The sequence below is a fragment of the Panthera pardus genome, unplaced genomic scaffold (genome assembly GCF_024362965.1).
Source record: "Panthera pardus isolate Hobbes unplaced genomic scaffold, ASM2436296v1 HiC_scaffold_17, whole genome shotgun sequence".
NCBI classification, from domain to species: domain Eukaryota; kingdom Metazoa; phylum Chordata; class Mammalia; order Carnivora; family Felidae; genus Panthera; species Panthera pardus.
Genome location: NW_026526732.1, coordinates 129,224,984 through 129,248,333, shown reverse-complemented (window position 1 = coordinate 129,248,333; position 23,350 = coordinate 129,224,984). Strand labels below are relative to the sequence as shown.

Here is a 23,350-nt window from a genome sequence, read left to right as displayed (position 1 = left end):
CATCAAAATTGAGCTCTCACTCTGGTAAAGATCCTGTTAAGAGGATGAAAAAATAAGTTACAAGACTAGAAGAAAATATTTGGAAACTACGTATTTGATAAAGGACCAGCATACAACATATATAAAACTTTTAAAATTTAACAGTAAAAGAAGCAAAATATGCAATTAGAAAATGGACAAAAGCCATGAATTGACATTTTACCCAAGAAGATCTACAGATGACAAATAAGCACACAAAAAGATGTTCACCGTCGGTACCCATTAGGGAAATATAAATTTAAACCACAATGAGCTATCACTACATACCTAGCAGAATGACTAAAATAAAAAGTAGTGACCACCCCAAATGGTTGGCGAGGATGTGAAGAAACTGTATCACTCATACATTGTTGGGCAGGAAGTAAAAGATATAGCAACTCTGGAAAACGGGTTGGCAGTTTCTTATAAAACTGAACACACAACTCCCATGTGACCCAGCAGTTGCACTCTTGGGAATTTATCCCAGAGATATGAAAACGTATGTTCATATCAAAATCTGTACATGCATGTTCATAGTAGCTTTTTTTTTTTTTTTTTTTTTTTTTTGGGTAATAGCCAAAACAGAAACGATCCAGATATCCTTCAAAGGGTGACTCATTCTAGACTGTAGTAAAGCAAACTGGTGTAAAGCAAAAAGTCTCTGTTTTTTTTTTTTTTTTTTTTTTTTTTTCTTTCCTTCATGTTTCCTCATCCTCTTTGCCTGTCTTGTTTGCCTTTACAGAGAATGCTTCTCTTCTGACACTTCTGGTCACTGAACATTCAGAGATTTTTCCCCACATCAGTAAGCAGTTCTCAGACATAAGCTAGGTGTCCCACTATTTAATTCAGTCCTAACAGTGTCTACCCAGAGATAATGTCAGGTGCCATAGCTTAAGGGCTCAGTCCCAAAACACACACCTACACACCTCAGATGCCCATCGCGAGTATCACCCGAGCTTCCGAGCAACTGCTCAGAAATTAGAGGTTCACTCAGCCCCCTCCTCAGTTTCCCCATTAATTTGCTGGAGTGGCTCACAGAATTCAGGAAAACACTTAATTTATGTTTACCAGTCTCTTACAGGATATGGTAAAGGGTACAGATGAACAGCTAGATAGGAGATTACATAGGGTGAGCTCTGGTGGGGGCTCCTGAGTGCAAGAGCTTCCATCTCTGTGGAGTTGGAGTGCACCACCCCTCCTAATGTGGATGTGTTCAACCTGGAAGTTCTCCAAACCTTGTGCTATTAGGATTTTTGGAGGCTGCCTCATATAAGCATGACTAATTATTAATTCCATTTCTAGCCCCTCTCCCCTCCTTGGGGGATGGGAGGTAAGACTGGATATTCCAAGCTTCTACTCAGGGCTTGGTCTTTCTGGTGACCAGCCTCCATCCAGGAGCCCACCTAGAGTTGCCTCATTAGAACAAAAGTTGCCTCCAGTGCTCTTACCGTGTAGGAATTTACAAGGGTTTGAAAAGCCTTGTGTCAGGGATGGAGTCAAAGACTAAATACTAGAACAAGAGATGCTCCTACTGTTCTTATTGCTTAGGAATTTTTAACAGCTTTATCAGCTCTTTGCCAGAAGGCAGGGACAGAGACCCAGTATATTTATTTCTATATATTTTCTGTGATCTCACACATGGGTACTAGTCAATAAAATGGAAGAAAGTCTTGATACAACAGCCTGGATGGCTCCAAGGAATTAAGCCAAATGAAAATACGCAACCCTAAGTGGGCCTGTATTATATGTGCCATTTATATAACATTCTTGAAATTCTAAAAGCATGGAAGTGGAGCACAGACTTACTGGTTACTGTGGGTGATGGACATGGTAGGGGAGAGAGGTGAGCCTGGCTGTGAAAGGGCAGCTCAGGGGCTCCTTTTGGTGTTGGAAATGTTCTGTGTTGAATGTTATCGGTGTCAGCATCCTGGGTTTGATTTTGGTACCATAGTTTTGCATATGTTATCACTGGGGGAAACTGGACCTTGGTTTCTCTCTGTGTTATTTATTCTAACTGTAGGTATGCAAATCAAGAATTATCTCAAGATTAAAAGTTTAATTTAAAAAATCATCATAAAAATAAATTCCTTTGGAGGGCTGGGTTGTCTTCCAGCCTTTTGTATCTTTGACAGTCCTTTATTCATTTGGTAAGTTCTTTCTTTTTGCCAATTCACTGGTTAGGTTCTGAAAATACAGAGTGAAGACAAGTGTGGTTGTAAATATTTGCAATCTAGAAGCATCTAAGTGAGGGGATACTATCCAGGGAGGGGATTGTAGCTTCAGGGAGCATCAGGACCATATTTATTTCACTCTGTTATACTGGATTTCAGACTGTGAGGTTGAGGAGAAGGCTATCATTTATTCATCTTTATATTCCAAGTACTTGCCTTTGTAGCTGGGATATTTGAGACACTAATGCAAATATGCTGGAAGCTTTATTTGACTACATGAATGCAATGGGGTTCAAGATATGCTCACCCCAAAATAAGGCACCTTGGCGTATTGAAGATCTTAAACTGACGAATTTGAAAAAAATGACAGAAGGTCACTGCTTCTCCCCACTGTCTTCTTTGTAGACGGAAATAAATCTCCCATATGAAAGGCACCCTCTCTGTACAAGGAGGAAAGAATGCATTGTTATCACCAGAGATGGGAATTTGGGGCCAAGAAATCTGTCCAAACAAACCTTGTTAGACTAACCCCTACTTTCCTAGTTACTTTATTATTTACTGCCCTCACCCTTCACAAATTGATTGTTTCTCTGTCTGTAAGCTATAAACGCTTCCTGTCTTTGGGCCCTCATTCTCTTGTGAAGGCTCCCACGTACATGTAGACATTTAATAAAATTTGCGTGTGTTTTTCTCCTGTTAGATTAATAGGATTAGCTGTCTTTGTCAGTTTAATTTTCAACTTTGTCATAAACTCTAAGAGGGTTGAGGAAAACTTTTCCTTTCCTTACAAGTGCTGTAGTTTTTATGAAGGAAAGGAAATAAGCTTTATGACCAAACAAAAGAACTGGATAGGGAGATGTGAAATTAATTTTTTTTAGATTGTGGGAACATACCTTTTCACAGTACGATGAACAACTGGTTGGTGGACTTGAAGTTTAGCAAACCCATAAAAATCTATATCTCCAGAAAACACATTCCTGATATATTCCTCATAATAGCTCATGGAGGATTTTCAGGAGTACTTTGACAGAATATTGACAGAGATGAACTGATCCTCCACAAGAAACTACATTACAAAAGCTCAGTGCATAAAAGCAGGGTGGGGGAAATCAGAGGCAGTTAATTTCTTTCTATGTTCATATGGTAGTTTTTCTAGGTTAAGACCTACACACATACGTAAAAAATACGTTATCATGTTATATGTATAATTTTTTAGCTGCTTTATCTGTTTTGTGATCCTTGACCAATGTCAAAAAGTATTTTCAATTAATGTTTTCTCCCACATCATTTGAACTGTTAAAAGATAATCTGATGCATATTAAACATTTTAAGAGTTTGAGCAAATACTGATTTGAATTGGGCAGTGCCAAACCAAAAATGGATAGGAGCACTCCATGGACAGGAGTGTGGGGAGAGGCTTTTATAGAGAAAAGGTGGAAATGAAGTAAGGAAATTATTGATTGGCAATAGCTTAAAGTCTAGTTGGCTGTTTGTGATCAGTTGTCCTTAAGTTTTGATTTTGTAACCTTGAGACTTTTGCGGGTGTAGATTTTGAATTGCTTAGGTAGGCTGCCATAGCCTTAGAGCAACCTCTGTCTAATGACCTCTTTTTAAAATTAGTTTAACAGTGCCAGTACTTTATTTCACCAGCCCCTTAGAGTTGGACACTTAAGCTTTTTCCAAATGTGAATACTCAGTTTCTGGTTTTGTCCTATTCAGTCACTTAGAGGCGGTACACTTTTGTAATCACCATAAAAAGACAGGGACACTGTCTAACAGACTAAATCTCTGGCAGTAAAAATTTGAAAACCACTTTCGTTTTTTCCCATTTATAAGGTAGGTCTTCTATTAGCATGATTTTTTTTGACAGAAACTTTGATTTCTGGGAGGAAGCCTTAAAAAAAAAATGCCCCTCTTTCAAGAAGATTAGCATTGATGTTTCTTTAATTTTTAGTTTTAATTCCAATATAGTTAACATACACTGTTATAATAGTTTTAAGTGTACGATATAGTGATTCAACAATTGTATACATTACTCAGTGCTCAGAAGTGTCTTCTTAATCTCCTTGACCTATTTCACCCATCTCCCCTGCCCACTTCCCTTCTGGTAACTATCAGTTTGTTCTGTATAGTTAACAGTCTGTTTCTTAGTTTGCCTCTCTGTCTCTCTCCTCTCTTTTTCCTTTGTTCCTTTGTATTGTTTCTTAAATTCCACATGTGAGTGAAATCATATGGTCTTTCTCTGACTGACTTACTTCACCTACCATTATACTGTAGTTCCATCCATATTCTTGCAGATGGCAAGTTTTCATTCTTTTTTTATGGCTGACTAATATTCCATCACACACACACACACACACACACACACACACACTCCACATCTTCTTTATCCATTCATCTATCGATGGACACTTGAGCTGCTTCCACAGATTGTCTATTATAAATAATGCTGCAATAAACATAGGGGTGCATGTATCCTTTTGAATTAGTGTTCTTGTATTCTTTGGGTAAATACCCTGTAATGCAATTACTAGACTGTAGGGTACTTTTATTTTTAACTTTTTGAGAAACTTCCATACTGTTTTCTACAGTGGTACACCACTGTGTTTTGCATTCCTACCAAAAGTGCATGACGGTTCTTTTTTCTCTACATCCTTGGCAATACTTGTTTCTTGTGTTTTTGATTTTAGCCATTCCGACAAGTGTAAGGTGATGCCTCATTGTAGTTTTGATTTGCATTTCCCTGATGATGAGTGATGTTGAGCATCTTTTAACGTGTCTGTTGGCCATCTGTATGTCATTTTTGGAGAAATGTCTGTTCATGTCTTCTGCCCATTTTTGAATTGGATTGTTTGTTTTTTGGATGTTGAGTTGTATCAGTTCTTTGTATATTTTGGGTACTAACCCTTTATCATTTTTCATTTGCAATTATCTTCTCCCATTCAGTAGGCTGTCTTTTACTTTTGTTGATTGTTTCCTTTACTGTGCAGAAGCTTTTTATTTTGCTGTAGTCCCAATAGTTTATTTTTGCTTCTATTTTCCTTGCCTCAGGAGATATCTAGAAAGATATTGCTATGGCTCCTGTCAGAGAAATTACTGCGTGTGCTGTCTTCTAGGTTTTTTATATTTTCAGGTCTCACATTTAGGTCTTTCATCCATTTTGAGATTATTTTTGTGTCTAATATAAGGAAGTGGTCCATTTTCATTCTTCTGCACGTAACTCTCCAGTTTTCCCAGCACCATTTGTTGAAGAGACTGTCTTTTTCTCATTGCATATTCTTGCCAGCTTTGTTGAATGAATTGACCACACAATCATGGATTTGTTTCTGGGTTTTCTATCCTGTTCTATTGATTTTTGTGTATATTTTTGTGCCAGTGCCATACTGTTTTGATTACTACAGCTTTGTAGTATAAGTTGAAATCTGGAATTGTGATACTTCCATCTCTGTTTTTCTTCTTCAAGATTATTTTGGCTATTCTAAAATCTAAAATAATTTAAGTATGTAATGCCTACGCTGCTCAAGTGTTTGCTTACCACTCTGTGGGTGCTTGTGCTTTATTTGTGTGGACGAAAATACTGGTGGGACAATGGAAAGAATACTAGGTGACAAGTAAAGGGGAATAGAAGGCCTGGTCTCTGCAGGGAAGGTGTCTTTGGGCCTCAGTTTTCACATCTGTTAAATGCCATACTGGATCTATCTCATCTTTAAGTTCCCCCTGACTTTAAAATTTTAAGTTTCTCTTCAATATAAATAGTTGCTTAACTAGCCAAATGAGAGAACCATCTTTTCTAATGTTGGAAAGGCTGTGGAAGAATGAAGCCCAAGGTAGAACTGGAAACCAGGCTTCTAGAACTCTTTGCAACTGTGTACTTTTTGAAGTGAATTCTTATAACAGTAGTCATAGACATATATTTTAGTCTAAGTGAAAAATATTTCCAAATCTTAATATGGTAACATCTCCATCACCTCTAGAGATTAATATTCTACCCATGTCATTCTTTTGGTGCACGGCCACATCTGGGAATTAAAAGCCTTATAGGAATAAAAAACTTGCCACTTCAATCTTCTTGCACTAACACCAGGCACTTTATGCTTTAGGACTGCACCCAGTCTTATGGATACATAGCATTTAATTCTAATTAGCTTAATTGTTTTGCTTCCCTGATAGTTTACAACAGAGTGAAAGCCTCAAACTCTGAGAGCATCGCAGAGCTATTAGTACTATTATAATTGTGGTAGAGGTTCTGCTGGCCAACTGAAATTGAAAGAGGCAAAAAAGAATTAAACACTAAAAAAACTGCAGAAATAGCAATAGCTTTTCCTAAAGGGTGACTGTTGTCATTGAGAAAAGTTTAAATTTTGTTTATAGCCTTTGTTAAATAGTATAGTAACATTTCAAAATGTTTCTCTACCAGTGGTTCTCCAAGTTTTGCTGACATAGAATCATCCAGAAGCCTTGTTAAGTTACAGACTGCTGGCCCTGCTCCAGAGTCTCTATTTCTTGGGTCTGGGGTAGGGCCTGAGAATCTATTACTCACAGTTTCTTTTTTCTTTTTTCTTTTTCTTTTTTTAATGTTTATTTTTGAGAGAGAGGGAAGGAGGGAGAGAGCGTGTGGGAGAGGGGGATGGGTAGAGAGAGAGAGGGAGACACAGAATCTGAAGCAGGGTACAGGCTCTGAGCTATCAGCACAGAGCCTGACGTGGGGCTTGAGCTCACGGACTGCAAGATCATGACCTGAGCCAAAGTCGGCCGCTTAACCCACTGAGCCACCTGGGTGCCCCTCACAGTTTCTTTTTTGATGTTGATGTTGCTGTTCCTGGGACCATACTTTGAGAACCACTGTCTTATGCAAAAGCATTTTAAATATTGTTTAAAATAATAATACTTGGAAAAAATTAAATTATGTGTAAAGCTCATACTTTACTATATAATTATTTCTAAAATATCTTCATTTTGTATCATACCTCCTGTAGCCCCCTCCTTGTGTGGGAATTGAGAGCTTAAAAAATCATGGGATTTTTTTTTTCTTCCCTCTGTGCTGTTCTCTTAATGAGAGTGTGTTGTCATTTCCAAGCAGAGAAACTCCAAATATTTGTGATTTTCTGTTTTTGAATTTATTTGTTTCTACTTTCATTCTTCCTTATTCCTAATTTTATTTGGTTGTCTTTTTACTATTAGAACCCCAAACTTACTTTTATATTTTTTATATCATTAGTATGTTTCATGCTATTTTCTCTGAGCACAGGTCATAAAATTCTCTTTCTCTGTTTCTCTCTGTCTCTCTCTCTGTCTCTGTCTCTGTCTCTCACACACACACGCGCGCACACACACACACACACACACACACACACACACAGAAAATGCAAGATGTTCTAACACTTTGGTACAAAAGTAAGCCTCCCTGCCCCCATCTCCCAGCCAGCTAGGTTCACTTCCGTGGAGGCATCTGTTATTGTCAAAGCTTGACATTCACGCAGCCCTTATTATTCCTGGATTATTCATGGATTCTGTATTTGTGAATTTGCTTAGTTGCTAACATTTGTTTGTAACCTCAAAATCAATACTTGTAGAGTTTTCATGGTCATTTGAGGATACGTAAAGAGCATCAAAACTTTGATTCACCCATGTTTCCACCTGAGGTCCAATAACACAATGCTCTACCTTCTTGTTTCAGCTCTTTCTATAAATGTGTGTACTTTTTGCCAGCTATTTAGTGCCATGTTTTTCACATTTTTGTGTTGTTGATGATTTTGCTGTTTATAATGGCCCCCAAGAGTAGTGCTCAAGTGCTGTCTTGTGCTCCCAAGCTCAAGAAGGCTGTGATATGCCTTATTGAGAAAATACCTGTGTTAGATAGCTTCATTCAGGCCCTGAGTTATAGCGCCGTTGGTTGTGAATTCAACTTTAGTGAATCTACAGTATATATTAAGTAGAGTATCTTTTAACAGAAACACACATAAAACAAGGTTATGTATTGATTAGTTGACAAAAATGTGAACAGAGGCTCACAGGAAACTAACTCTGTATTTCCCCTAGGAGCAGTGGTTCAGTATTCACTAATCTAGTGTTCTTAGAGATGTTATAGATCATAACTACCGTGAATAATGAGAATGGACTGTGTGTATATTATTTTCATCATTTTTGTTTCATATATGCTTTGCAATTTCAATGAACTGATTTCATGCACTAGCTAATCCTTTAAGTTACATAGTGTACAGAGAAATGCAGAACTTTTTTACAGGGGATTTTATTTATTTATTTATTTATTTTATTTTTGAGAGAGAGAGAGAGAGAGACAGAGTGCGAGTGGGGGAGGGGCAGAGAGACAGGCAGAATCTGAAGCACATTTCAGGCTCTGAGCTGTCAGCACAGAGCCCAATCCGAGGCTCGAACCCATGAACCTTGAGATCATGACCTGAGCCAAAGTTGGCTGCTTAACTGACTGAGCCACCTAGGCACTGCTAGTTTTTATTTATTTTGAGAGAGAGAGTGCACACATGTGCATGCACAAGCAGGGGAGAGGCAGAGAGAGAGGGAGAGAGAGAGAATCCCAAGCAGGCTCTGTGCTGTCAGTGGAAAGCCTGGCAAGGCTCGATCTCCTGAACTGTGAGATCATGACCTGAGCCAAAATAAGAGTCTGATGCTTAACTGACTGAGCCACCCAGTGCCCCTTTACAGGGGAATTTTAACAGAGAGCATAATATGATCTGGACTGATTGAGGCTGATGGAACCTTCATAAGTGGGCCTAAATTTCACTGTTCTGCCCTCCTGTCACTATATTCAGAATATGGTTTAGTGTGCACATAACAACCTTCTCTGAAGCAAGAATTAAAGAATGTTGTTTGATTTCCACGTTTTCAAATGGCTTTCTAAATGACCTTCACTGCTGTACTTTGCTTGTCATCACTTTATAATTACATGTGCTGTGGGGAGAGGGTGGTCCCGTGGAAATGTCACTGTGAGTTCATGAATAGTGTCTTTTCTCAGTAGAACAGTAATACAGAAAGATATAACATGGATATTCTTAGTGGAGTTCACTCCTTTTGGCTTGGGAAAACATTCCTTTTACGGACAAAAACATTGTCCCTGTCCTCCAGTAGCTTAAGCTCTAACAGATGGATTTGCAGCTGCCGGGTGAGCTCAGTGAATGTCTTATGTGCACGTGGGGAAGAGAGAAGAGAGGGCACAGCTGTGTTTGAGGAAAGTAGGAAGGATAAGACATAGTTTAACAGAGATAAAACACCTCTGCAATTACAAAACATTTCAAAGGGAAGGTGTGTTTTCATTTGAAAAGAAAACTGACAAGGAGCTTATCAGGACTGTCCATTGGAAAAAGTGAGGGCAGCAGGTATTTATCAGGAGAGGGCTGATAATGGCAGTGGCAGGACAGACCAGGATCTGGCAAGAGTCAGAAGGCCTGGGCTTGATTCCTGATGCTCCATTCAGGGCTTTCAGTTCTCAGTTGACTTTGGACAAATCCGTTTATGTTTTTTGTTGTGTTGTTGTGAGAACTGAATGAAAAAAATAATATAAAGAAGAAAGGAAACACTTTTGAGAGGAGGTGATTTTATTTTACCATTTGTTGGTAGACACATATTTCAGGCTGATAGCATCTACTTAATAATTGTGGAACTGAGGACTGGCCAAGCCTTTGTGTGCGGTGATTTATTCCTTCCACCACTACAGCCCAGACTCCAGGATTTTATATGCAGCAACTTTATTTGGAGAATCTTAGCTAAAATCAATTTATTTAGAATATTTAGGAGAAAATAATTTTTAACCTGGAGGCTATTTTTCTATGTAACAGTAATATTTCTAATTGCCTAAAATAGTTTTTAATAGGCAGTTTATTGAATTGATTTAAAACAAGTTTTAATTTTATTTGCCATAGCCACTCTGCTTGCTAAATTATTTCTGGGTGAAAACTTTATTCTTTTTCATTAGCTGAGTACTTTTTTAAAATTTTAAGCCTGTTATGTACATGTACTTTAGTAAGATTATTATACATTTATCTTACATGTGGAATTTAGTGGATAATTATTCTGTCATTCTGCAAATGTGGATGGAGAACCACAGTATAGGCCTTTCATTAGAAACAAAATAAGTGATAACTAGTAGTTGATTCACGTTAAGATTAACTAGCAGTTTTGGTATTTCATTCATACTAATGGATACTGGTGACATGATCTTAATTTTAACTGATGATACTTTTCTTAACTGAAAAATAGTGCAAGAGTGATTGGGAATCTCTCTGCAGTTCCAAATATGGCGATATCTTTAAGATACTTATTAACCAATCTTCAAATTCATTTTGCAGCGTCTTTGGTCTGCAGTCATTCCCTTGTGCATTTGTTTAATTACAGATTTTAACCTTTTGACTTAGGGCAACAGAACTGATTTCTCTTGGAACCAAGTGCAGTATTTTTCCATTTGTTTTTATGTCCATCACTAGATAACTTTTCTCTGGAGTACCCTTCTATTCTTGAACAATTAAGAAACTTCCCGTGTGACAGAACATTTTCAAAACTTTCATTCTTGAAAATATGGCATTTATTAGCAAAGAATGATATTGGTAGTCATTTCTCAACTGAATTTATAGTGATGAAAAGACACTTCTTCTGAATGGGAGCATTGTATATTCAGATAATGACTATTTTAAAATTGCTTTTCCAGCTCCTTTCTTCCCCCTTAAGACTTCATTTTAATAAAAGGCATTGTCTACACAAAAGGTAACTCTTACCAAAGAAGACTGAACTGCCAGGGGGTTTCTCAGGCTCTCTGATCCGTGTGCTCTGGCACCATTTCTCATCAGGCTTGCCCTCTGCGAGCAGCTGCCAAGTTTTCTTGCATAATTGTCTTGACAAATGGTATACTCGTTAATATTGCAACTGGACCTTTGCCAATCTGTGGAAGCCATGTGCCCCAGGCGTCAAGTCTGGTGCCAATTTCTTGCTGGTGGCTTTAAGCCATGCCTTAAATATGTTGTTGAAACCAATGATGGATAAATAAATAGTCACTTAAGGTAAGAAGTACTTTCATTTATCCATGCAAGAAGAGAGCATTTTTGAAAGGGAAGGGACTGCTGGTGTTTCCGAGCTGTAGACCCTCTTGTGTGCTGGCACTACAGCTTCCTGCCTTGCAGGCTTCCCTTTTGTCACTTACATGCTCCAGAATCAATCAGAAAAACATATCTCGGTGAATCCTTAGAGAAAAGAGTTTATTCACTTTATTCTCTTCAGTGCTGTTAAAGTGCCCCAGGTAGAAAAGCCAGGTTGTTGCTATTGGTGCCTACAGTAATTTCCAGGAATTAAGCACAGCGATGCTCTGCAAAAGGATAATTGTGTCTAAATGGACAAAAGTCAAGGAAAGAATATGGGATGCTCTCGGTACAACTGTGTGTTAAAAGGTTTCTCCTAGGCATTTCATGTTATTGCAAATCAATGATTTCAAAAACACAGTGTCCGTTTGAGCCTGTATTGGTTGTTTTCTAGTGGGAGAGATATACATGTCCACAGATAGTTACTACTAGATGCATTTGGCATTCAAAGTGTGAATATTTATATTTTAAACATCCAGGTTATTTATATTGACTTCAACTCAACCAGCAGGAGATAAATTTTTGTGGTGCCCTGTTATTTCCAGAATTTGCAAAACCATATCTTCTGATCTTCTGCACAGCCAAGCTGGACTCTTGGTGATTTTATTCTTTGTGTATTGAACAGAACCACTCCCAGAATAACTTTCCTACTTATTCTCCAAGCTACAGCTATCTAGATAATGTGTGGTCTTGTCTCTGATGACTGACTTCATTTGCATATGGTCCTTTTCATGATAGTCTCAGTCTCAGGAGGAAAAACTCTGGCTATGGTGACCAGGACCTGGGTGTATGTAGTTTAATTTGTAAGACCTTTGTCCTATTTGACCAAGTTTCAACTGTGTGTTCTTGGCTTCTCTAACAATTTTGAAGGAGGGGGGGCATTCACATAACGTTTATTAGAGCATACTATTATAATTGTTCTATTTTATTGTTATTAATCTTCTACTGGGTCTCACTTACAAGTTAAATTTTATCACAGGTATGCATAGCAAAAAAGGATTTATAGGGTTCATTACTGTCTTTAGTTTTAGGCATCCACTGTGGGGGGGGGTCTTGGGAGCATATTCCCCATGAATAAGGGGGGATGAGTATACATGCATTTTAGTTAGAAATTATTATTTACAGAAGACAGCAGAGCTAACCAGAGAAGTATTTTCTGAACAGTTTATTACTCCTTTGAATCAGCAGTACAAACTGACTAATGATAAGCTGGACTGGAAGAAAAAAGGAATTTTGTTGTTCCTAGATAACTAGTTTACACAGCCTTACTTTTCAATTTATTGTGAAAAGTAATGTTTTTGACGTCTACCTAACCCAACAATGTGACATCTTTAACGGACACATTTAATAGAGCCTGGTGACCAAAGAATTTTATGCCCCTGATAACTCTAAAAGTAAAAACTGCCAGTTATTTTAGCAGCAAAAGATGGATTTATTTGAGGATAAAAGAGAATTGCAATCCCAGGACAACTGAACTGAGGCAAAACCTCAGGCAAGTCTGGGGAACAAATGAGAGGCAAGCTTTTTCAAGGAGAAAATGAGTAAGTTGGGAAGGCAGTTATGAACTAAAAGTTCCTTGTAGTAAACTCAGAGTTCCAAGTATGGTGGCTTCTCATTGGCTGAGCTGTTACCTGGGGATGAGGAAAGCATCTCTTCCTTCAGCTTCCTTCCATGTGTAAGGTCAAGTCCCAGTAAGGTCAAGTCAGGCTTTTCTTGTTGGGTCTGCAATTGATATTGATAAAGAGTGGAAGGGCATAGAGCTTCCCATCCTGAGACTTCCTGATTTTGTTTTAAGTGAGGTTTCCTGTTAGTAAACATGTTAAAAAAATAAAGGTAATCTGCATGCTTGCTGTAGTTAATAGATTCCTTGGGTTTTACAACTTTCAGTACAAGAACTCAACCTTAAAAATGCTATTGATGCAGTTGCTAGTGCTTGAAATGAGGTTGATCAATCAACACAACAAATGCTTGGTCCTGACTTGGGACTACAATGAGGTTTGAAATTGAACCTGCAAAGGAGACATTGAAGGAAACCATGGCACTAATGAAAAGATTATGTCACACTCTCTTCTTATGCCAGAAGTTGATCACCCAGACTATTAAATAAATTGAATAGATGCTAAATTTGATAATGTTGTGCCTCTTGTACATTCCTTGAATGATGAGGAAATTGCTGGAATTCAGGCCAGCACGAGGACAGTAGTGCTGATGACGGTGACATTATGAATGCAGATGTGCTAATGAGATTTAAATTAAGAAATACATACTTGGTTTAGTCTATGTTCCTAGCATATAGCTCCTAAAACCCTTGTAATTTCTTTCTTTTTAAAAAAAAATTTTATTTTTGAGAGTGTGCAAGTGCACGCAAGTTGGGGAGAGGCAGAGAGAAAGGGGTACAGAAGATCTGAAGCCTGAAGCAGGCTCTGTGCTGATAGCAGAGAGCCCGATGTGGGGCTTGAACCCACGAAATACAAGATCGTGACCTGAGCTGAAGTCGGAAGCTCAACCAACTGAGCCTACCCAGGTGCCCCAGCCCTTGTAATTTCTAATTGTAATTGTAACCCATAGTCGCATTTTTTGTTATAATATTTAGTTTTGTCCCCACTACCAGAAAAAGCTCCAGGGACATAAAGGTAAAATGGGTGTCTTTTGTTGCTCATATAACAAACCCTTCCTAGCACAGCTGAGTTTATATTAATGAAGTGACTTTTGGCAAGCCCCTAGGTTACCTGAGGATGGGGGCTGATTGCCAAGAGAACCAACAAGACCTTTGAGGAGGGGCAGAGGGGCTGGAAATTGAGCCCAGCCACCATGACAACTGATTTAATCAGTCAGATCTATGTAATGAATCCTCCATAAAACCCCAGAAGGATGCGGTGAGAGAGCTTCAGGGTTGCTAGTCATGTGGATGGTGGTGTGCCCAGAGAGTATGGAAGCTCCATCCTCCTTCCCACAAACTTTGCCCTATGTGTCTCTTCTATCTGGATGTTCCTGAGTTATATCTTTTTATCATAAGCCAGTAATATAGTATGTAAACTATTCTCCTGAGTTCCACTCTAGTAAATTGATAAAACCTGAGGAGGGGGAACCTCTGACTTATAGCTGGTCATCATCTAGACTAGTGATTGGCATCTAAAGTGGGGCAAGGGGGCAGTTTTGTGGGACTGAGTTCTTAACCTGCGCTATCTAATGCTATCTCCAGGTAGATAATGTCAGAATTCAGTAAATTGTAGGGCACCCAACTGGTATCTGCAGAGAACTGGAGACGTGCTTGGTGGTGTTGAAAAACACACATCACAGCAGATGTAAAACCCCATAACTGCTGTAGTGAAAAATGTGTCATGAGTTAATTCTTGGCCCTTGAACAGTGAGTGTGCAGTAATAACAGTAAACAAGGGGGAACTGAATTGAGGAGAGCCTGCTAGGCCAGAAACCCATGATAAAGAGATAGACTGGAACAAGCCTTCTTAACTTCCATGTATCAGGGCTGGCCCATCATTAGATGGCCAGATTGAGGCTAATGATTACCATGATGGTAGTAATACTGCCATACTTTTCTGCGATCCTCTGGCAGTCCCATACAATGAGTTGCATATAAAGCATAGGTAGTAGCTTAGTTGAACTAAGTTTTAGTGAGAATTTTCCTTTAGAAAGAAATGTTTGTCTAACCAAAATACAATGTAACATTTTAGCTTTAACATGCATTAAAGACTTCATTAATGGGTATAATTGAGAATCATTTATTTGGTATAGGATCTGGCATTAATTTCCTAGAAAATCTGAATATCTTAGGGAAATAACATTGAGTGATTGGCATGGTGATTGTGACAGTTGATTTATAGCTAGGGAGAGGAAATTGGAAAGGCACAGAAGTTTATACATGCCAAGCATTCTACCTGCATTGTTCTAAAAAAATAATTGCTTAGCGGGTCATTGCTATGGCCATGTTACATTTATACTGGTGGCATGTATTTTTGATGTAGTTATAAGTGGGTTTAGTATAGGCAATTAAGATGGCTAGAGCTCAACTCAACAGATATTTTAAAACAACTTCTTATAATCATAATTCAATATTTCATAATAAAGTTTAATTAAAAATTTAGTATCTGTTTAGAAAGTTTAGAAATATAAAAGTACAAAACAGAAAATAAGGACTGGGGATTATAGCTATTAAATCTTGCTTAGTTCCTAAATATAATATGTGTATATTTATAGGTATAGATATATATTTACATAGTTAAGATCATATCATACATACAATTTTATATCCTATTTATCACTTTATAAGTATATGGTTGTATCATTAAAACTCTTTGAAACCATTATACTTTATGAGTGCATAATATTTTATTGTATGGTTCTATAATTTACTTAATCACTCCCTTGTTGGGGGATGTTTATGTTGTTTCTAATATTTTTGTATTATAAATCATGCTATAATGAAACTTCTTTGTGTTTAACTTCTGTCTTCATTTACATTATTTCCTTGTGATAAATTCCTAGAAAGGTAATTACCCTGTCAAAGGGTATGAACAGTTTTAAATCTCTTGGTATTACTGAATTCCCTTCTAGAAAGGTTGCACCAATAACACTCTCACTAATAATATAGCTGCCTTTTTAGAGACTTTTTTTTTTGGTATTCATACTACTCAGCAGGAGCATAAACGTACTCTTGCTTTGCCCTTTTATGAGTAAAAGTTAACGGAAGTTGGGCATTTCCCCACCATTATTTTAGTGGGGTAAAATGTATAAACTGTGTTGACTGAGCCACGCTTCATATTTCTTGGTAGAAACTGGAGGTTAATGGAATGTGCCTGATCTCTTTTTTTTCTTTTTTTTTGGTATGGTTATGACCATATGTGGGTCATGTTTGCTAACTGTGCTTTGAAGAAATTACCAGTCAGGCAGACTTAATGCGCTGCTTGGTTTCATTTACATACAAGACTTAGAGAGAAATTGAAAGGACCGACTGTTTAAATCGTTACAAAATTCATTCATTCTAACAACAAACATTTGCTTGATTTTTGCTAGTTCTAGTCACTTGTGCTAGATATATAGTGGTAAAGACAGTTTACAGCGTTCTCATGTGGCCTATTGAACAACCAAAAGCATCCAAGTATAATTTGTGACCATGTAACAAGATGCCTCAGATACCTTTTTATTTTTATATATTTATTAAATTCACTTAATTTACTTTTTTAAATAAAAATTGTGTATATTTAAGGTATATAATATAATTTTTTGATACACATATATGAAATGGTTTCTACAATCCAACTAATTCACAATCATTTCCTCACATAGTTACCATTTTTCTATGTTCAATGAGAGTATCTTAAATCTGCTCTCTGTGAATTTCCAGTATTCAATACAGTATTATAAACTATAGTTGATGTCATGCTGCATCTTTGTACCTTTTGACCAACATCTTTTCATTTCCCCCTCCACTCCACCCCTACCTTTCTACTCTTTATGCTTCTGTGTACTTGCTTTTTTAGATTCTACATTATAGGTGAGATCTTAACTAGACTTAAGTTGAAGTAGAAGGAACATTTACCTGGGAATTAGGCCACTATGTTCTCACCTCTGACTGACTCATTGGCTGCACATCCTTGGGGATATAGCTAATCTTTGACTTGGTATCTACAAAATATGACTGTTGGACTTCATGATCTCTGTGATCCTTTCTAGTTTTCTAATTTTTTAAATTCTTCTGAAGATTGAATAGCTCTCCCTATTTATAAGCTGAAATCCATATACTATTTTGGAAGCTAGTTTATATACTAAAAACACAATCTTGGGAATCATTTTTGATCGTTTTGGTTATAGAATCCTCATTTTTCTTATATGGGGGTCTAGATCTGCCCTAATATACCTACTAGTCACATGTGGCCAATTTCAATTAAAATTAAGTAAAATAAAATTAAAAATGAAATCCCTCAGTTGCACTGGCCGCATCTCAAATACTCAATAACCAGATGTGGCTGGTGTCTACCATATTTGACAGTGTGGATATAGGACAGTCCTGTCATTGCAGAAAGTTCTGTTGGATGGCATGGACCATTGGTTTTTGGTCAGAATAAGCTCTGTCTTGTAAATAACAACACCATTTGTCAAGAAGGGCTGCAAAAAAGTGATCCAGTGTCTGTTTAAGGTGTACTGCTTATGGTATGCTAGGACTTCTTTTTTTCTCTCATTTGGTTCCAGTGTCAATTTTTTAAGAAGCATTTTCTGTCCAAGTTGGAACATAGAACTAACTACATTGCTTTTGATACTTGCAGAAGATGAACTTTAGCCTCACTTCCCTTAAGGATTTTACGGTGTTAAAAAGTTTTAAATGTCACTATATAATTTTTCTTTAAAAATAATTGTTTGGGGGCACCTGGGTGGCTCAGTTGGTTGAGCACCTGAGTCTTGATTTCAGCTTGGGTCATGATCTCACAGTTTGTGAGTTCCAGCCCTGCACTGCACTGATAGCACAGAGCCTACTTGGGATTCTCTGTCTCCCCCTCTCTCTGCCCCTCCCCTTCTCTCTCTCTCTCTCTCAAAGTAAATAAATAAACATTTAAAAAAATTGTTTTTACCGGAGTTTCAGTTTGGGATGATAAAAACAGTCCAGGAATAGATGGTGGTGATGTTGCACAACATTGTCAATGTACTAAATGCCACGGAACTGTACACTTAAATTTTATGTGTATTTTAAGTGCAGAGAAAACAATTTGCTCTGATTACAAGGAAAATGAGTGTCAGGGTAGCATCAAAATAAAGCTCAATATATTGTCTTTCTGCTTTAGGAGGAAGAGTAGAGGGTTTAATTCTGTTAAATGTGTCCCAGACTGGGTTTCCCAGGAAGCAAACTCTGAGGTGAAGTTTAGCATGCAGGACACTTATTAATTATGTGGTATTGCTCTTGGCAGCAACACCTATGGGGGACTGAGAAGAAGCTGGATTGGGCGGAGGGAGAAGTTGAGCTTCCGCACAGTCCCAACGAAAATCTCAGCCACCTGCATGGGGGCCTGTCAGCCAGCCTTTCCTGAAACAAACCACCCACCATAATGGATGCAGACTGCTCCTGGAAGGTTGTATGACCCTGGGCAAGGCAGTTTTATTGAGGTGAGGCTGTCTTTAAAAAAGGCTGAAACCTGAGGGGCATCTGGGTGGATGAGTCCTTCTCTCTTGAGGGCGGATTTGGGTAGTGCAGCACAGTTACTCATGGTAGTAATGACATCAAGTCAGAAGTTTGTTTTCTAATAATCCACAGTTTTGGACTATGTAAATAGAGGACCAGAAAGTAAGAGAAGAAGGACTCTTGTGGTGTTAGGTAATTTCTACAACTATCAATACCCAAGAATAAAGAAAAGGCAGGTTCCAGTCAGATTTTTCATTTATTTTCTGGTTTGAATTTATTATTTGTAATTATTTATTTTTTTCTTATAAACACAAAGTTATGTAGTAGCTATAAGTAAATGTCATTTAGAGTACCATAATATTTTTTTTTATGTCCTGTGATCTGTAATTAGTCAAAGTAGCTTAAAATACTGTATGTTTGCAGAACTTGGAATGACCAAAGAAGGAAGGAAAATATGATGGAATGAATTAGCCCATCCTGTACACTGGAAGAGATGACCCCTTATCTTCATTGTTCCCATCATCAACAAACAACACCAGTGAGCACTTTTTATAGGGCTCTGAGGCTCTCACTCAAAAGCCAGCAGAGTGATTTTGCCTTCTGATGTTTATCGGAAAATGTATCAAAAGAAAGTCAGTATGAACTTACCTGAATAGCCTTTTAAAAAGAGTTTTGGCCCATTGCAGACATCTCAAAATGTCCTTGTAAGTAATAAAGTAATAAATGTCCTTGTAAGTAAAATGTCATTGCATTTTTTAGTAGTAGTGACTACCTATAGCATATTTTTTTCAAGTCATGGTAGAGTGAGAAGTACACAGAGTTCCTTATGTAGTCAATGTATGACATTTTTATATTTATTTTATTGCACTAAAACTTTTACCACTGACTAAAGAAACTATCATTTATACCTTTGTTTTTGTTCCTCTTTTGTCTCCATCTTATTTTTCTTCTTTAGTGGCTTAGAGTATATTGGAAAGGTCATGGGATTTTAAAGTTAGAAGACAAGGATTCGAGGCCCCTATTTTCTACTTTTATCCATGGGAATTGAGTTATGTCACTTATGAACTGGTATTTCTTTTTCTGTGAATTGTGATGAATAATTATGTGTACTGCAGGAGGTCTTATTGGAATCAATAATAATAAAATGCATGTGAAACTATTTTATAAAATGTAAACATTCTTGTTATTAATGCATATTTTTTCAAAAGCGATACTGCCTTCTTGATAAGGAGCTGTGCTGTATTCCTATAGGATATTCCTGTAGGATATTCTGACTTACAATGATTGGTTGATCGAAAAGTAGGCCTAACATTCAGTTAAGAAAGCTCTGGGGACCCAAGAGATTGGAGTGAAATGGGTTAAAATTAAGGCTGTGCCAGGAAGACAGGTTATCTGGTACTAAGTAATATTCAGATCAATATCCACCAGCCTCCAGAATCCTTGGTTGGTGACTTTCTTGGATTTGTACAGAATGTATATTAAATATTTATTTATTTATGAAAAATCAGTAATCTTTGGGTCTGTCTAGAAAAATATTCTAGTGATTGCTCTCTGCTGTTAGGTTGTTCCTGGATGACAGGTCACGAATTAACAGGTACTTCTTTTTGGCTGACTCCTGACTTCCTAGTAACCACATCAATCATCCTTGTTTCTCTAGTATTTTCCTACACATTCTGGGCTTATACTTTCTCTAAATCAGTTTCCTTTTACTTTTTCAAATTTTTCATGTTTCTCCTAATTTTTATTTTCTACAAATAACTCTTAAATGGATTCCCCTTAATTTCATGCACAGTGCCCTCCTCTGACCCTGTTTTCTAATATTTATAACTTTTCACTCTAAATTACAGCATTTGTCTTTGAAAAAAAAAATCACATTTATTTGGTGAATTTGAGATCATACACAGTATTTTTATTTATAAATCTACAGCTTTCCTTGAGAGATTAGGACCATCTATTAAAAGTTCCTTCAGCTTCCCTTCCTTGAGTCTCAGAAGTTTTAAATATTTTCATTTATTCTCTCATTGGTATCCTCCTTCATTTTTACATCTTCTGTTCATTTCTTAACCCATTATTGTCACATTGTGACTCTCGGTCTAAATTTCTGTCTTGTCTAGCAAGACAGTGGGATGCAGGATGAAAAGTGAGATATGGCTAATGTCCGGGAAAAGACAAGAGCCCTGAATAAGGGTCCTCGCCCTGTTTTTATTAGGATCAGAAGGCTTGCAAACATGGAGAGGGATGTGCACAAAGAGACAATGAATCTGTGAATATTACCTTGTGGATGTGAGGGAAAGGGGGTCTTGAAGATATCTGGGGTTAGGGGTTTGGGTTAATACAAAGCAAAATCCTAATGCTGGGCAGTTGGGCGGAAGGTTGTTTACAGCAGACATGAGGCAACACTTCTGTTTATCTTAGCTAGCCTAGGGGATGAGTCAGGGGAAATAATCTCAGAGTTAACAAAGCACCTTTCTTTTTGTTGATCATCTCCACTCTGGGCTGTTACACCTGCAGTGCAGTGGTCTGTAGCCCAATTTACCTATTTACCTAACTTGGTCCTTTCCTCCTGTGAAAGCAGCTTTTTGCTATAGTACTAAATTGGGGGTGCTTCCACCCTGAATATCTAATCTTGTTTATTTCATATACCTATGTATTGGGCACCTTTGTACCCATTTCTGGGCCTTTGCCCCTCCCTTTCTATTCTGGGGACTCTGTACCTCCTCTCTATTCTGGGATGCCTTTGCACCTCCCTATTCTTGGTTGCCTTGTCTTGTTTGCCCAAATGCGGGTGTGAGCATCCTATGGCTTTGTATTTCTTTATGCCTTGCTAACCCATTGGTGTAAGCCTGGGGGATTCTTAAGTTTATCCCCCACCCATTATAATCTGATTTCTGTCCTCACTCAGCCATTGAAATATTGAAATTGCCCTGTTGATGATCATCTTGTCAAATAATTCTTTACTTTGCTCCTTGCCTAACCTCTTTGTTATGCTTTATCCTTTGACCAATTTTCTTTCCATCCTTTTCGGTTTTTCTTCTTTTACTTCTTCCCTCCTCTTTTATCCAGTATCAGGGGTAGTGCTAGAGTCTGGGTATACAAAGATTTACATGAGAGAGAGAGAGAGTTAGTTAGTTCTACTCTCAAGAACCACATAGTCTAACAAGAAGACAAATAGTAATAATATAGCACGCTAAGGATTGCACATTCAGTAGCATTAAGGTTCAGAAAACACCTTGGTTTCCATCTAAAACTTCATTGTGCTTAGCTTCTGTGATACTGTACTCTTTGGTTCTCTTCTGGCTTATTCTTTATATACCCTTCCCTTGGAAATATGATAATTTCTAAGAGTTCAGTCTTTTGCCGATTTTTATTTTTGTTCTCACTTGCCCATGGATTCTCATATACCCTTATGATGTTACCTCTTACCTCTATACACATAACTTTCAAGGTCTACATTTCTAGCACTAATCTCTCACTTCATTTTCAAACCCATACTACAGACTGATTCCTAGAAATTACTAACATGACTGTCTTAACCCATTCTTAACTTCAACCTATCCAAAGCTATTTCCTTCTCCAACCACAAATACACATATGAAAATCACTTGAACAGACAAACAAAATTCATCCTGTGTTTCTTCAGTGAATAACTTTATTGTTTTCTCTGTTATCTGGTCTCTAGAAGTCTCTGGGTCATTTCCAACTCTTGATTCAACTCATCTCTTACATATTGGGCATTGGGTTAAGTATATTATGAACAAGATCTAGTTTAATTCTTTTACTATGAGATTGGTATTGTTTTCTAAATTTTTATACATGAGAAACTTGAGAGTCTGAAAGATCAGGCGGTGGTATGTCTGAGGATAATACGCAGTGCCTGACTGGCCAACTTAGGGTCACACCCACGTGGGTGTCTCTGCAAAGTGTGGTCTTTTGCCCATTGTATTGTATTGACTCTTCTCACGGTTGGTCTCACGGTCTCTTCTCTACCAATGTTAGCACATTTAACATCCACATTTGTACTTTTGTTACTTTTTGTGGCTCTATAATCTGCATATATTTGTGACTAGGAAGAGATTCTTAATAGTGTGGAAGAACTTTTCAGTGAATTAAGCTAAAACAGGGCTCAGCAGACTTTTCTGTAAAGAACAAGATAGTAAGTATTTTAGGTCTTTGCTGCTAAAGACCTAGTCTCTGGCAGCTATTCAGCTCTGCCTTAAGAGTAGAGAAGCCACCACAGACAAACTATAAATGAATGGGCATTGCTGCAGTCCAAGAAAGCTATTTACAAAAAACAGAACATGGGCAGGTTTGGTCCTATGGTTCTAGGTTAAATAGTATTTCACTTCCACTATCTAAACTAATGGGTTTTATTTGATGTATTAATTTATTCATTCCTGTATTCATTTGTGCACTTAAAATGCAATTATGTGTAATCATGTTCACATAAGAAAGAAGTTAAGAGAGGTAATTAAAGATGTATGATTTGAATTTAACAGTCTGGCTCTATTGATTGAGAAGTACTTGAGTTGCTCAGAGTTCTGAACTTTGTTCTTGGGAAGATGTAAGAGTTTCTGCAAGTTGCATGATCTGCTTAAGCCTTAGTTTCTTTGTAAAGTGGTAGGAATAGTACTTACCTCACAGTGTTGTTGAAAGCATGAGATAAAAGACCTGCCATATCAATAGAAGTCTGACTGCCATTGGTGGTATTTTCCCATGGCTCCTGTGTTTTCCACATGAACTTTTTTTTTTTTAATGTTTATTTGTTTTGACACACACACATACACACCCACAGCCACAGCCACACACGAGTGAGGGAGGATAGAGAGAGAGGAAGGGAGAGAATCCCAAGCAGGCTCCGTGTTCTTAGCACAGAGCTCCAGGCTGGGCTCTGTCTCAAGAACCATGAGATCATGACCTGAGGCAAAATCCAG

General features: G+C 37.6%; 1 protein-coding gene across 17 annotated transcripts in view; it reads left to right on the top strand.

Moving 5' to 3' along the window:
* The window catches only part of FARS2 (phenylalanyl-tRNA synthetase 2, mitochondrial), a 619,002-nt gene that overhangs the window by 115,067 nt on the left and 480,585 nt on the right, over nucleotides 1-23,350 (top strand). For 4 of the 17 annotated variants that reach the window (XM_019419838.2, XM_053904928.1, XM_019419840.2 and 1 more), the window contains one exon: nucleotides 18,208-18,403. The exons of the other annotated variants lie outside the window; for them this stretch is intronic. The gene's annotated coding sequence lies outside the window, so the exon portion shown is untranslated. The remainder of the gene's footprint in view (nucleotides 1-18,207; nucleotides 18,404-23,350) is intronic. 17 annotated transcript variants of the gene reach the window in all.